Source organism: Lissotriton helveticus, chromosome 5_1 (genome assembly GCF_964261635.1).
Source record: "Lissotriton helveticus chromosome 5_1, aLisHel1.1, whole genome shotgun sequence".
In the NCBI taxonomy this organism is placed as follows: domain Eukaryota; kingdom Metazoa; phylum Chordata; class Amphibia; order Caudata; family Salamandridae; genus Lissotriton; species Lissotriton helveticus.
In genome coordinates this window covers 89,347,600-89,362,762 of record NC_136065.1, presented here as the reverse complement: position 1 = coordinate 89,362,762, position 15,163 = coordinate 89,347,600, and positions in this window count along the sequence as shown.

The following is a 15,163-nucleotide window of genomic DNA, read 5'->3' as shown; positions in this document are numbered from 1 at the left end:
ACTTAGCTAACACTGCTCTTACGTGATGTATAGGTTCATCTTTTGTTTTGGAATAGATGAGTATATCATCCGTATAAACAATTACACAAATATCAAGAAATTCATGTAATAATTCATTAATAAAGTATTGAAAAGCCGCAGGGGCGTTACATAAGCGAAAGGGCATGACGGTGTACTCATATAACCCAAATTTAGTTTTAAAAGCCGTTTTCCAATCGTCATTCTCTTTTACTCGGACCAGGTGGTAAGCTACTCTTAAATCTAGCTTGGTGTAAATTGCTGAATGATGTAATTGGTCAAGGAGAACTGGTATCAATGGCAGTGGGTATTTATTCTTAATGGTAGCCTTGTTTAAACCGCTGCTACAGCGGGACTCCAAAAATCATTTTCTAATTGTCACTTACCATTTCTCCATCTACGCATTCTAGTCTCATGTGTTTCTCCCCATAAATCTCGACCTTTACCTCTTGGTATGATATGCCTGCTTAACTTCTCACTTTCCATCTCATGCATCTCATCTTCCCATTCAACCAGTGCCTCAAATTGGGTCGGTCTAGGTCTCAGCTCAAGCTTCATCATTTTGTCTCAGATTTTAAAAAATTGCCACATCAAAAGATCCTCCTTCCGGAAAAGCCAACACTCCATTATCCTTAGTATACCGTGCCCGATTCTCCAACCAAACACAAGTATGATAACCATATTTCGTCAACATATACGAAGCAGGTGTCTTTGGTGAAGGAAGTATTTTTCCCTCCCTCGTGATTATCTCTTTGTCTTTTACAAACATATTTTTCAACCTTTTAAACCATGAAGGTTTCGTCTTGTCTTCGTCATAATAGTAGGAAGCCATCTCAATAGTTTTCCTACTTTAAAAAAAAATTGCGTACTATTCTGTTGCTGTTTCCGTAACACCAACTTATCACAGCGCGGTTCACACTAGCGTACCAATTAGAACAAGATACGTCACTATAGTGTTCAACCAATGGCTCTCGCTGTTTTCTGTGATGCACCTATCAGCCCTCACTCCGTCTTGGTCACGAGGACCAATCCCAGCGCGACCCTTTTGACATCACCAGCGCTCCGGCTTCTGCAGCGCCGACTGACCCCTCCTTTACAGGGTTGTTTTTTTTCCCAAGAAGCCGTATTTACAAGATATTTTACAAAATCCGTTAGTAACTTACACAAAACAATATCATTTGCCTGCTTCGCTAATAAAGTGATAGAGTTTTTCAATCACACAAGTATTCTGTAACTGGAGTAGACGACGCTTACTCCTCAGAATTTTTAGACTCGTCGATAAAGTAGCACTACCCTCTACCTTACCCTTCTATCAGGCAATAACAAACTCATTTCTCCAGGAAAGCACATACAAAGATCTTTTTCACCTCCTTAGAGACAATCCCAGAGTTTCACCAGAACGCGTATTGCTATTTCATTTACACACGTTCATACAGAAATCCCTATTCATATATACATGAACTCTGGATCTCCAGTAGGCAGCATTTACCTCTAGCCCACCACAGAATTCCTCTATCGTTAGTAAAGTAGACGCCACTCCTTTACCCTTCTGTCAAGCTCGGGTTAAGTCCTACTACTCTCCCAGCAGTAAGTTTTAATCAGGATACATAATGATCCCTGTACTTGAAGGCTAAGATTTTATAGACTGTCCTCACTATACATTTATCCTTTCACACCTAATGTCCCTAAACAGTGATATACGACGATACCACCGCAGTATACGACGATACTACTTCTTTGAAACAGACCAATGCACTGTGCGACTTTACTTGCCACACTTCCCCTACCTGCAGACAGAGGCACCAGCTTCACACAATACTCGGAAGCCTTTTCTGAACTACATATAACGCAAATACGAACTCAACAGATGTTAGTTCTTAATTCTGTACATTAAATTCCATATAGTACTTTATACATAACCCTAGCTAGTTTCCTTAGAAACCACTACTCTGCTACCAAGATATAACTGCCACAGTGGGACTCCAAAAATCATTTTCTAATTGTCACTTACCATTTTCCTGAAACCTTTAAACACACATTCATTCATCAGTGGCGCTCATAGCACTGCACGTTTATTCTATTCACTTATTCTGGCTTCAAGGATTGGTGGAAATCACAAAGGAGTAATGCTGTAACATTTGGCGGAGTGTCTAAACCTTCTTAAACAATTATTATTTACACATTACTTTAGAAGATTTACCATGGTTTAACCTAAATATTACTCAGACACACCACCATAATGTCAATGGATCTGCTAGAAAGAAAATTAGGCGTAGGAAAATCACAAAACCAGCTTTTAACGTTCCATTTTCCCAATTTTATTAAAAGCAACACTTTAATGTATCTGACATTTAGGCATTTAATAATTCTTTATTTAGTTAATTCTTTAAAATTCTATTTTAAAATGATCATTTTATTTAGAGCTCAGAAAATAGTCGCTTGTTTAGAAATCAGTTAAAGTTTAGCAAAGAACAGATAGTTCCAAACTCATTCTCTCCTAACATCCCTAAACTAACGCCCTCATCTTATCCTTCAGACCTGCAAAGCAAACAAGTAAAAGTCAAAGAGTTCTTACATCCAGGAATCGATCTGCAATCCGACAGCACTTCGAGTAGAAATCAAAAAGGCGACCCCCTCTGAACAAAATCAGGAGTTTTTATACACTAATTTCCTAACTTAATCTATCTAAAAAGTAACTAACATCACCAACTCGGGTTCTGATTGGACAAATTTGGGATGGGTGAGCATCTCCTCACCATTACAGCATCATATTCACGGTGATTCAGCAAAATTGTAAAGAGGTATTGTTTAGGACAGTCTTTGGCTCGGACACTTCCTTCACTCGCAACTTTGGGATTTGTTCTCACGTTCAGAACACTCAAGCGTCCATGTTTGTCAACCATCCTGTCTTTTCTGGCCTTAGTAGCCTTGAACTTCCCATCCTGGCACAGGCAGCTCGCTCTCTCTTGCAGGCCTTTTGGTGCACATGCGCAGTTCAGCATTTGCTCACAGTTTACCAGAACCTCCATATTTAGTTTGGCCTCAAGAGGCCACTTTTTGGAACTATCATAGAAACAAACACAAATTCATGTTAAATATGGAATTTAAACCCTTCTGTTTACCTCCCACCATATTAATGTTCCCCTATTAGTTGTTACCTAGCAAATAAGCCATATAAATGCATTCTATACTTACATATCCGACGGTTTCCTAGCACAATAAGGTGTACAACAAGCACATTCATATTGCGTTTATTCTTATTTAAGCTGTGCATTAGTTTCACGACATAACAACAATACAAATTAGTTAATTATGTTGCTTACTTGCAGGTAAATTAGTATTCCCACGTGTTCAAGTGTGTGCATTCTATACTATTGTTGATTAATTTTTTTCATCAAAAACCATTAGTAAATGTTATCGTTATGGAACCTTGATTTTACAAGGGGTACACAAAATTTAGTTTTTCCACCTTGCTCCATCACCGCGATAGTCTATACAAGCGCGTAAAAATCAATGAGGTTTAGGAATGAAAAATAGTGGCGAGGATACAGGGGATGTTGAATGTCATGTGAAACCGGACGCTAACAACTCATCCAGGTAAGTTCTCAAGTATTTAGTTCCCTCTTCTGAAAGAGCATACACTATACTCCTTGGTAAAGGAGCCCCAGGTACAAGATCTATACGACAATCATATGATCTATGTGGTGGTAATGAGCACGCTTTTACTGGATCAAACACACCTTTAAAATCTTGGTATTCAGACGGAATATCAAGAGAGGGTGTCACAGTACTTGCACTATGTAAAATAGTCACGGAATCATTAGGAGCTTCTTGATAACAAGATGCTCCACAATAGGAAGAATCTAAAGTTACTGACCGTGAGGTTAAATTTATTTTAGGGTTGTGTGTGGTCAACTAAGTTACTCCTAAAACAAGCTCAGAAGTAGGTGTATCGATTAAATCAAAACGTATCTTTTCCCTATGACCATTTTGACACACCATTATAATAGGACAGGTTCTCTTTGTTATCATTCCTGATGATAGTTCAGATCCATCTACTGCAAATACAGCCTCTGGTTGAGTTTTCCACTGTGGGAAAATGTAATTGTTGGGCTAACTTTATATCCATAAAGTTTCTTGTGGCTCCTGAGTCAAGTAAGACTGGCACTGACTGTCGCAGCTGAGTACTAATAATTAAAATGACTTGTATAACAAAATGTCTAGGTATTCGTGGTACAGTATTTGCTAGATATTGGGAGATCTGAATTTTTTTATTACTCTTACAAGCGACCTCCGTTCTTGACGAGTTTTTTAGTTTTCCTGCTCCAATGGGGTTGTTATTAAGGCATTTGTCTTTTTAGGTACCTTAGGTTTGACAGGACAATTTTCCGCAAAATGTCCCGACCAAGCACAATATAAACATAAGTTAAATTTTCTCCTTCTATCTTTTTCTTCATTTGACAAAGGCCCTTTAATCGTTCCTATTTGAATTGGTTCAGGTTCTGTAGTCTTATTCTCTAACTCCTTTTTATCATGTTTTATTACTGAGAATCAAGCTTCCATTCATGTCTTATCACCTTTTCTTTCTCCTAGGCGATGATCTAGTTTAACAACCAAATCTACAAATTCTGAATAATCATCACGTAAATCTACAATGTGTGCTAAAGCATCTTTTAAATCATCTCGCAAACCTCTATAAAATAAAGGTGTGCGCTTTCTCTTCAGGCCACTGGGTTTCTGTTAATAACCTGTTAAATGTGGTGACATAAGTGAACAGGTCTTTATTTCCCTGTTTTAAATTAAGCAACTCATTGTCACTTGCTTGAATGCAAGTGTGTTTTGCAAATAGCTTAGCCATTGTACTTTTAAACAAGGGCCAGTTGTGTAAAATGGGATCATCTCCGTCAATGTATGGTATAGACCAGTTTGCTGCGGTGCCCCCCAAATAAGAGAGTACAAAAGCCACCTTGGTTGCGTCTGTAGGGAATAATTGTGGTTTACAAATAAAATGCAACTCACATTGGCTGACAAGCACATTGAACTTACTACTATGACCAAAAAAGCGTTCCGGAGCAGACAGCGGCACAGCTACAGTCACTTGCACTGGGGATGAACTTGTCTCAGATACCATAAATGTATTCGAAGTTTTAGACCTGGCTCCTGTTTCTGTAGAGTCTCGAAAAGCAGAAGAAAAAGGAGTTTCCCCACAAAGAGTCTCTAGGTTTGTAACGCACAACTTCTTGATGCAATGTCAGATTCTCTTGTTTTAACTTATCTATTTCTAACTGCATCTGTTGGAGCATCACAGTTACAGTATTATTTCTTTCAATATCATCACTAAGTGCCTGAGCCATAGCCTGACCATCTATCCTAGCGTCTTCTAAATCCAAATCTCTCAAGGAGAACTTATTTGTTGTGAAGGATTACGCTTCTGTTAGACCTTCACTCACCTGAAATCCAGGCCGTTCAACTTGAGAGATGTGAGAATATTTCTCTCCTGCCCTTAAGAATCTATTCCTGGGAGGAGCCAAGATGGCTGCATAAACGCTTGGCTCCGCGAGCCCTCCCGCCCCGCACATATATCCTTGACCAGTATTTGCTATTCTAAGTAGGTGAAGGAAAGCGTTCACTTACCATCTGCTTTTGAGGCTCCACCGTGCAGTAGACCTGAAGAAATGTTCCCGTCTGTTTGGCGGCCCTCGAGGTGCTGAGACCGGGATCTCGAGTGAGGAGAGGAGAGCGTCCGGCCGTGATTGCAACACCTGCGGCCTCTGGTTGCGATGGGAAACCGGTTGGAGAGAACCTGAGATCTGCGAGCCGGAAGAGGTGATACTAACCCACTCCCAATAGTGGGTTGCCCTGCGGGAGGTGCGGTATAGCTGGGCCGGAGAGAGTCCGTGATGCCCAGTTCCCCTTCGGTGTGATACCCGGTCATGTTAACAGCCCCCCCGGGAGCCGGTGGGTGACTCCCGAGAGGCAGCAGGGAGTTTGTTTCGCCTCTTGGTGACTCTCCTTTTTGTTGCCTGCCCCGACTATTGGGATCCCGCTGTGAATCCTGCTGCTCCCGGGGGTCGGATTCGATCCTGAGGTGAGGTGGAGGGGAACGAGAACGTGACGGCTGAAATGGCGGATGATACTTTCTCGCGCACCCCTCATCCGGGCAGAGAAACCGGTGCACAAGAGAATCCCGGGGTTTGGCTACGTGAGAAAACGCCCACGCCCAAACATATACTGGCTGCACTAACAACCCTGCAAACTGCCTTGATCCGGGAGGCCCGAGAATTGGGACGAAGGATGGCCGCCATTGTTGTCCCGCCTCCTTGTAACGGCACGGATCGCTCTCAAGGAGGCGCTGATGTGTCTGCCTCTGCCTCATTGACGTATTCCCCGGATGAGTCTACATTCTCGGAGACGTGGATAGATTTGGTTCATGAGCTTACTGTGGATACACCTGTGGCGCATGTGACTGTCTCATCGGGGCTTTTCTCTGATCGGCGAGTGGATGACCAGCGTCGATACACGGTTTGGGCTGCCCTGTCAGGGTTTCGGCGCTTCCCGCATTGTGTGCTTCCCTTTCCATGTCTGGAGGGACTGTGTTTGGACTCGAGACTGTTGGCGGTGTTGACATTGTCACAATCAGACTTCCGCCATGCATCATCGGCGAAATTTCGGTGGCTGGGGTCCTATGGAGCGGCGACACTGCCTGATCACCCCGGTGCAATCGGACCCTTTGTGCTACTTTGTATCCCGTTTGAGGGATGGTTTAACGTTGGTACTATTGACAGACGAGGCCAGGGGTGAATTCGCTTGGGACATGGAGGGAATCTTAGGTGGTTGATGGTGATTTAAGGGGCACTTAGCGGGGATGTAATTGATTGCATTATACATGATTGCTGCTACTTGTACTTCTTCTACCGTTACTGTTTATACGATTTTTGCACGCGGAGGTGGGAGGGGCCGGATAACCAGATCGTGGGCCCTTCTCCTGTATTTGTTCTCTCTTTTTTTCTCTTTTTCTTCTCTGTATTTCGGATCTCTTATTTAGGGCGACAGGCACGCTGCTGGGGGGGTAGGCCGTAGCCTTCTGCAGGGGTGCAGGGTTGGGGGATGGGTTTGTTATTTTGTTCTCTCCTTGTTTCTATGGCCCTTTGCCCTTTTCCTTTTCGATGTTGTCGTCTTCCATGTCTCCCATATTGTGTTTCGCCTTGAGGGGTGGGGCTAGTTCGCCATGATTGCTTTGTGTTTATTGCATCTATCCTGATTCATATACCCCTTCCCCCCGTCTCTTCATTTTATGTACATCGCTGGCGTAACACCTTTTGCTTTTAGTTAGCTGTATTAGGGGTGTGTGTGAAGATGCGACATTGATTTTCACTTTATTTTTCGTTATTGCAAAATGAACCGTCTCAGATCCTTATTATCGCATGGTATTTTAATTATATGTCATATCCTGGATGCTATTCTGCCTTTGAACTCCGGACCGCTGTATGTTTTTATACTGCATTGTTTTTTAACCGATTTGAATAGCGGCCGGCCGGATTGGTTGTAGGCCCATGTCTGTATCTCCGTACTATAACAATAAAAGTTTTTTAACAAAAAAAAAAAAATCTATTCCTGACCAACTGACATTTCAAGCACAGCCCAACAGGATTAAACTCCCAAGGGAAGGGGGAATTGGGACAAAATAACAAACAGAAAGAAACACTCCAAGTTCTTGCTTCACTCAGCTCTGGAATACTCTTGCGCCTATGGACTGTCTTTCTATTCACAGAAACAGAAACAACAAGGAATTAGCGATTGCCTTTAATACTGGTATGCTTTGTTTATCTATGAACCACCAAGAAAATACTAATATACCTTTTACTTCTGGTTATATCTTCACCAGAATCTTATTCACCATAAAGCGCAGTTTTAAGGTATGATCTGAATAATCTTCTGTAAAGAAATAATAATACCTGTACAATAATATTCACTACTGCACTGACATCGTAATGACTATGATATATAGTCTTCACAAAACTTTTTTATTTGGATTTCAATCTTAGACATGTCATACATTAGTCATACCATATTCGATTGTTACAACATTACAATCAGTGTTATCATTGTCACGATAAATAGTAGCATGGGAATCCCCCGAGTAGGTTTGGATATACTCTATCATTGGAGTGTAATCTCCCACCCTCTCCATGGAGGATGCTGAGAGTTACCAAGGAGGTGGTTGCTGGCATAGTTGCTGCTGTTTACCACCCGTATGACAGTCTCTAGTCCATAGTCCCCTGCAAAGGGTGTCTGTAAGTAGAAATCCATAAACGTAACTGAACATGGGCATTTGGAACCAAGGGAATGACGAGATCGTGGCGGGAGGAAGGGCGCGGGGTGCATACGGCGGGGGTCAATGTAGTGGAGCTCCGTAGCTTGCCCACCAGTGTATACAGACTGTGCTACCCTGATCGTTGGTGCATGTTCACGGATCATGGGGCGGGGGTGCGCTGGTGTAGCCGGGGAGGGGAGACTGCACAGGCGGTTCAGGGTGCGCCTGGTCCAGGCATCGCCTGTGTGTCCTGTTGGGGTTCCGCGCCATCTGTGTGTGCTTGCTTAAATTTCGTGTAGGATCATCGCTCACTCTAAGGCGATAGGACGCTTGCGTGTGCACCGAGCTTCCTCCTGACGAAGAAGGTCTTCTTCCGCCACCGCCCATTTCTTTTCAGTCCCCCACCATGCTGCTATTGGTGGACCCTCTGCTGCTCGCCAGTGCATTGCAATACTACATTTTGCTAGTAGGATAGCCAACAGGGTGAATTTGGTCTCTACCTTCTTGCTTTTTTGGTGCCTAAAAATGCCTAAGGCGCATGCCTCCCATGTGTTGAAATCCGTGAGGCCTGTGACTGTTTGTAGTGTGGTGTGTACCGTCACCCATAGGGGTTTTATTACCGGACATATCCAGAACATGTGAAGAAAGAGGGTGTCCAGAGCGTGACAGCGGGGGCATTCGAAGTGAGAAGTCGGGGAAAAAGAGCTTAAGCCATGCTGGTGTGAATGCTGGTGTGAGATAAGCTTGGTGCAGCACATTAAACTGGTCATTTTTGAATCGTTGGTTGCGGGACACCTTTTTGTGGTGCTCTAAGGCTCGCAACCACATCATGGAGGTCGCGGCCAAAGTCCTCCTCCCAATGGAGCCGTAAGCGGGTCAGTGGTACGTGTGTTAGTTCCATGATGGATTTGTAAATCCACGTGATATGGCGTCTACCCGCCCCCATATGCAGTAGTGTGTGCAGTACCGGATGAGTCTTGGGTTCCCCATCCCCTAGGTCCCAGGTCCCCCATCCGTCTGCAGTCCGCCACCAGATGCTGATGAAGTAGGAATTGACCCGCTGGAAGCCCGCTTCCCTCTGTCAAGCCTGAGAACGAGATCAATTGACAGTCGGAGAACAGGGCCTCTGTTTCGGTGAGCTGGTGTTCAGTGCAGGTCCTGAGATCTCCCGCGGAGTAGAACCCACGACCTTTAGGGAGTCCCACCAGTGGCAATAATGGAGAGTACAGCGGGAAGCTCCTGGACATACGGTGAATCCGCATGATACAGGTTCTGCCCGTTTTGACCAGTAATGGGTGAGTCGGATTGGGAGTGGTACCCGGAAGGAGCATTCGTGTCAGCTCCGGGACCGTTATCTGTCCGTCTTTGGTCTCTGTTTCCCCGAGGTTCTGATGTGCCGTCCAGCGTGACATCCACTGCAGCTGCGCCACTAAGAAATAAGCCTCAAAGGACGGGGCACCCATCCCTCCTTTATCGCGAAGCAGCTGTAAGGTCGATAGGGCCACCCTGCGACGTCCCCTACCCCAGATCAGGGAGATTAGTAATTAATCTAACTCTTGGAAGAAGGAACGCGGCGGTTTAACCGGAATATTAGCAAAGTAATAAAGCAGTCGGGTCAACATTATCATTTTGGATAAGGCTACCCTCCCGCGATTGGGTCCACACCAGTGAGGACTCTCCTATTCAAATTTCACGCTGTGGGGCATTCGGGTGCAGGGGATAGATAGAGGATTTCTCCCAATTCACATGTAACCCTGCGGCCCTCTCGAAATCTGTGAGCGTGGACAAGAGGGAGGAGAGGTCTGCCATGATGTATTTAACGTAGATGAGGAGATCATCCGCATAAAGGGAGACGCAATGTGTGCGACCTCCCAGGGGGATGCCCCAATGTGTGCCCACTCTCCGTAGCCTCACTGCCAGTTGTTCCATGGTGATGGCACAGATAACTGGGGACAGGGGGCTCCCCTGGCGCGTGCCGCGTATGATCTGGTTTGGAGAGGACATATAGCGGCCTATTCTAACACTTGTAGTTAAGTTAATGTATAATAGTCGCGTATACGCTAGAAATCGGGGTCCAATGCCCACCCGTCGCAGCGTCTCAAAGAGGTACTGCCACGCCAGGGTGTCGAATGCCTTCTCCAGATCCAGAACGAAACACGCCACGAAAGGGAATCTGTCCCAGACCCCGTCCTGGACCCGAAACAGGCGACGTATATTTTGGGAGTTGTTTCTCCCGGGTACAAACCCGCTCTGGTCTATGTGTACTAGTCTAGGCAGTATCTGCCAGACCCCTCCCCAAAATTTTGCAATCAGATGTCAGGAGGGCAATAGGATGGTAAGAGGATCGGAGCAGATGATCCCGATCGGGCTTCGGAAATGTTACAAGCACTGATTCCTGCATTGATTGGGGGAGATGTCCCACTTCCATCGCCTCCCGAAAGACTATGTCTAGCTGTGGAACCAACTGCTGAGAGAATGTGGAGCATAGTTCTATTGGGAACCCGTCATGTCCCGGAGCCTTATTTTTGGTTAAGTGGCGAATGGAAGATTTGAGTTCCGCAGGTGAGAGAAGCATTCAAGGTTGTGCGTTCCTCATCCATAATTTGGACAATGGTGTCTGTGGCCAATATGTTCTGAATGTGTTTCGCGGTCCTGGGTCTGCTCCTTGTATAGCTCGGAGTAGTAGTCATGTAAGGCCGATAAAATGTCGGCCTGCACGTATACCACGTCCCCCGCGGCTTTGCGGATGCCTGTAATCGGTTGTGTTTGCACATCCTGTTGAATAAGCCAAGCTAGCAGAGTGCCGGCACGATTCCCTTCCTGGTGAACTCTAGTGGTGTACGTGCGGAAATTATAGCGCCGAAGGTCAGACAATGCCTCTACGTACATGGTTTTGGCCTCCGCCAGTTGCGTAGGGGGAAGCTCCTGCTGATCCTCCTCTTTGGATAACTGTGCTACTTGTTGTTCTGCTCGGAGTACCGCCCTCTTCAGTGTTTGTTTCACCCTGGTGATTTGCCTTATGCACGCTCCTCGCAGGACCACGTTAAATGCGTCCCATTCTAGGGATCTGGTGGGTGTAGTGCCTGTGTTTTCAACAAAGTAGTTTTGGATAGTGTCTGATTGCTCGCGATGAAGCACTGTGTCCAAAAGGCAGTCCCTGGGGAGGCGCCTAGTGGGGATCGGTGGAACGGGTGGCCGCCATGTGAGTGATACTAGATGTGCGTCGTGATCTGAGATGACCATATCCAAGTTGTCAGAGTGTCTAATGCGCGGAAGGAGAGACTGTGTGCACATGAAGTGATCCAAACGGACCCGTAAGTTGTGAAGGATCGAGTGAAAAGAGTAGATCTTGGTGGTTGGGAGTGTGTGCTGCCATGCGTCTGCTAGGGACCAGTGCGCTGTCCAGGCGCGGAATGCGGCCATGAGCGCGTGGGCTGGGGAGTGGGTGTTGTGGGGGTGGGATCTATCTGAGGCGAGGTCTATGGAGCAATTGTAGTCTCCCCTAGTATCCATGGGGAGCGAGTGAATCCCGCCAGTGTATTCGTAAGGGTTTCCCAGAAAGGTGTTTGATCTACATTAGGGGCATAGATGCTGCCTACAAGGATGGGCCACCCATCCAATAACCCATCCAGGAACGCGTACCGACCCTCGGGGTCCACACCCCTCCCGGTCTCGCAAAAGGGCACTCTGGGACGGATCCATATCAGTGTTCCCTGCGCGAAGGCCGAATAGGTTGTAGCGCAGAAAAGACCACGCCATTTTGTGTAATTCCTCTTTAGTAAGGGGGATCTCTTGACGGGATATGATCTGTGCCTGCTGCCTCTTGATATGCGCATAGATCACATAATGTTTCCTGGCTGTGTGCATCCCCCGAACATTTAGGGTTTAAAACTGGAAGTCTGCATGCGCCATACTGGATACGACGTGTCCCGACAGCTCTGGGACCCTGGAGGGATGGCTCCCCCACCTTGCGCTGGTGGACATTGCGTGCAAAGCCGTTTGAAATTGGCAGTGTGCGCCCCTGCCCTGTAGATGGGAGGCTAGAAGAGAACATGGTGTATGGGGTGGGTGAACTATGAACTGGGGTCGTGGAACAGACCCAATACTGGGGACCTATTGCCGGAGTCGATACGTCCATGAAAGACCCAGTCGTGTCAACTTATGCGGCCTCTAACTTAGAAAAATCTGCTGTCTGGGGTGTGACTTGCGGTAGGGTGATCGAATCCCCTTTGGATGAAGTTTCGTCGCTATCGTCCTCACCCGCTGAGAAGAACAGATGCGGGCCTCTGTCCATGTCATCTGAGGGTGGTGAGGCTTGTAATGCTGTCAAGGCCCGCAGGGCGCCATGGTGCTCCTGCATGATTTGCTCCAGATCTGGGGAGCCTTGCGTGAGGCTCAGTGCCAAAGTGTTCTCGCCATTGCGCCCTTTGTTTGGGAGACGTTTCCTGGGTTGTGGCGCCCTGTGTCTCTGTCTCCGCTCAGTCCCTGATCCGGGTAGCTGCGGGCAGTGCAGTTCCGCCCAGTCCCTGGCTTCCTCCGCACATGTAAAAAATGAAGAAGAGTCATTGTAGATAATTCTGAGTCTGGCAGGGAATAGTAGAGAATATTGGATGTCATTTGCCCAGAGCCGTTGTTTCACTTCTAGCGATCTTTGCTGTTGCACCACCCGTGCGTAATCCGGAAAGACCATCACCTGCTTGTCCTCCACCCGGACGGGGCCCGATCGTCTGGCAGCTCCAAGTACTGAATCCTGGTCTTTGAAGTGCAGGAATTTCACCAGCATCGGTTGGGGGGTTGCTCCTGGTTGGGGCTGTCGTGCTGGGACTCTATGGGCGCGTTTGATGGAGAAGAAGGCCGACCAGTCGGCAGCCGGGATAAAGGATTTCACCCATGCTTCCATGTGGCGCACCGGATCTTGCCCCTCAATTCCCTTCAGTAGCCCAAGCACCCGAATGTTACAGCGCCTTGAGTGCCCCTCTAGGTCCACCATTCGGTCCTCCACTTTGGATAGACGGGATAGGACATCACAGATCGTCTTTTGTTGGTCTCTGACTGTGGGTTGCAGGTCTGCCATGATCTTTGTGCCATCGTGGACCTTGTCAGCCAGCTTCCGGTGATCATCTTTGATGAGGCTGATGTCCGTCGTTAGAGTGCCCAGTCTCTCCTCCATAGATGCTCTGGAGAGTTCGATGGCCTCCAAAACTCGGTCTGGTTTGTCCGAAATGGATAGATGGGGGGGGGGGGGGGGGGGGGCACTGGCAACTTGGATCCCACCTTGGGTTGAGGCATATTTTCCGGTGCGGTCTCTGGTACCACGGCGTGTTGCGTGGCTGGGCTTCCCCATAGCGCCTCCTGGGATGTCTCCCCGTGCTCCGCTCCTAGGTCCGGGTGTGATGGCACTAGTGTCGACGGACACCCTGCAGGGCCCAGCCACCTCTGACGCTGTATCTGAGTGAGCCCTGCGCCCTGTCTGCGCTGTTGGTCCAGGTAGGCTCCTCAGGCCTTCAAGCTGGGGTTGGGTCCCCTGGTCCGTGCCCAGAGGTGTTTTCCGTAGGGGTCACGTAGTGGGTCCCATCGCCATGGGCGTTGGAGCTCCCCCTTGTTGCCTCGCTCGCTGTCCTCGTCAATGGGTGGCTTGTGTAGCCGGGGGAGCTCAGATCTGTGTGTCCCCTACTACTCTGTGGGCCCACAGGGAACGTACTTTGGGTCTCTTTCTGTGGGCCAGTGGCTGGTGGCTCTTGCGGGCTGATCACCACTCGGTGTTCCAGGCTACCTAGAAACCCGCCATTTTAGGGTCAGGCATGCAACAGAGAGGGCTTCAGTGGAAGTGGGGTACCGCACTCACTCCCCAACTACAGGCCACAACGGGGGGGGGGGTTCCCCCACCACTCACAGACTTAAAGGATGCTTGGTTCGCCCCCCAGGCGGGTCAGAGCCCTTCATTTCACTCAGAAGACTCCGTGGACGAGAGCATTGGGTGCCATTTTGAAGTCAGGCAGCCTCAGCGGTCTCGGTGCTCCAATTGCCCTTGATGTGGGGAGGTGCCTCAGATCGGCGCCCCAGTCCGTTATTGCTGCTCCCCTTCACAGTCTCTGCCAGCTGTGGGAAACCGGCAAGTTTGTTCTTCCGTCCCCAACTGATTCAGCTTGCGCAGCCGGGACGAGGTGATCCGTCCAGTATGTGCGTTGCCCGCTGCGGTGCCGTATGGGTAGAGCGTTGCCGCCCCAATGATGCTCATTCCAGCCTTTCCGACCTCACAGGAGGCGCTTTGAGACGTGCTGCATGGTGTTTGAGCCCCACGGACGGCGGACAAAAGCGCGGGCGGCTGCCATCTTACTGCCCAACGCCGAGTCTCACAACGACTGTAGTCTGCTCGCCGTTCCGGTCCAGCTCTACATGGGCCCTCAGCACCAGGAGATGCCCTGTGAATTTCGGAGCTTGGAGGTACGTTTCTGTACCAGGGCAGACACAAGGAAACAACCTATCAATCCGCCGGTAAGGAGCCTCAGCAAGGCACAACTGCCATGGTAGCCCACCTGGCCACGCCCCAAAACTTACTTAATAATGATATGCTAAATTATTTCAATTAAACACTTGTTAGATTGTTCATGTTAATGTTTTGCTTTCTTTTGTAGGTTTACTGAGGTCCTGAATGCTCCTCACGTTTGATTCACCACTTTAAGGTAAATAACAGTTTTGCAAGATCAAGTTTTTATGGGCTTTTCCACAATTGCATAAGTTCAATATGTGCCAACAAATGTAATAAATCTTAGTTCACAATATCCTTTTTTCCACTAGTTGTCAAGAGTCTATAATTTCTGCGTTTTGCCT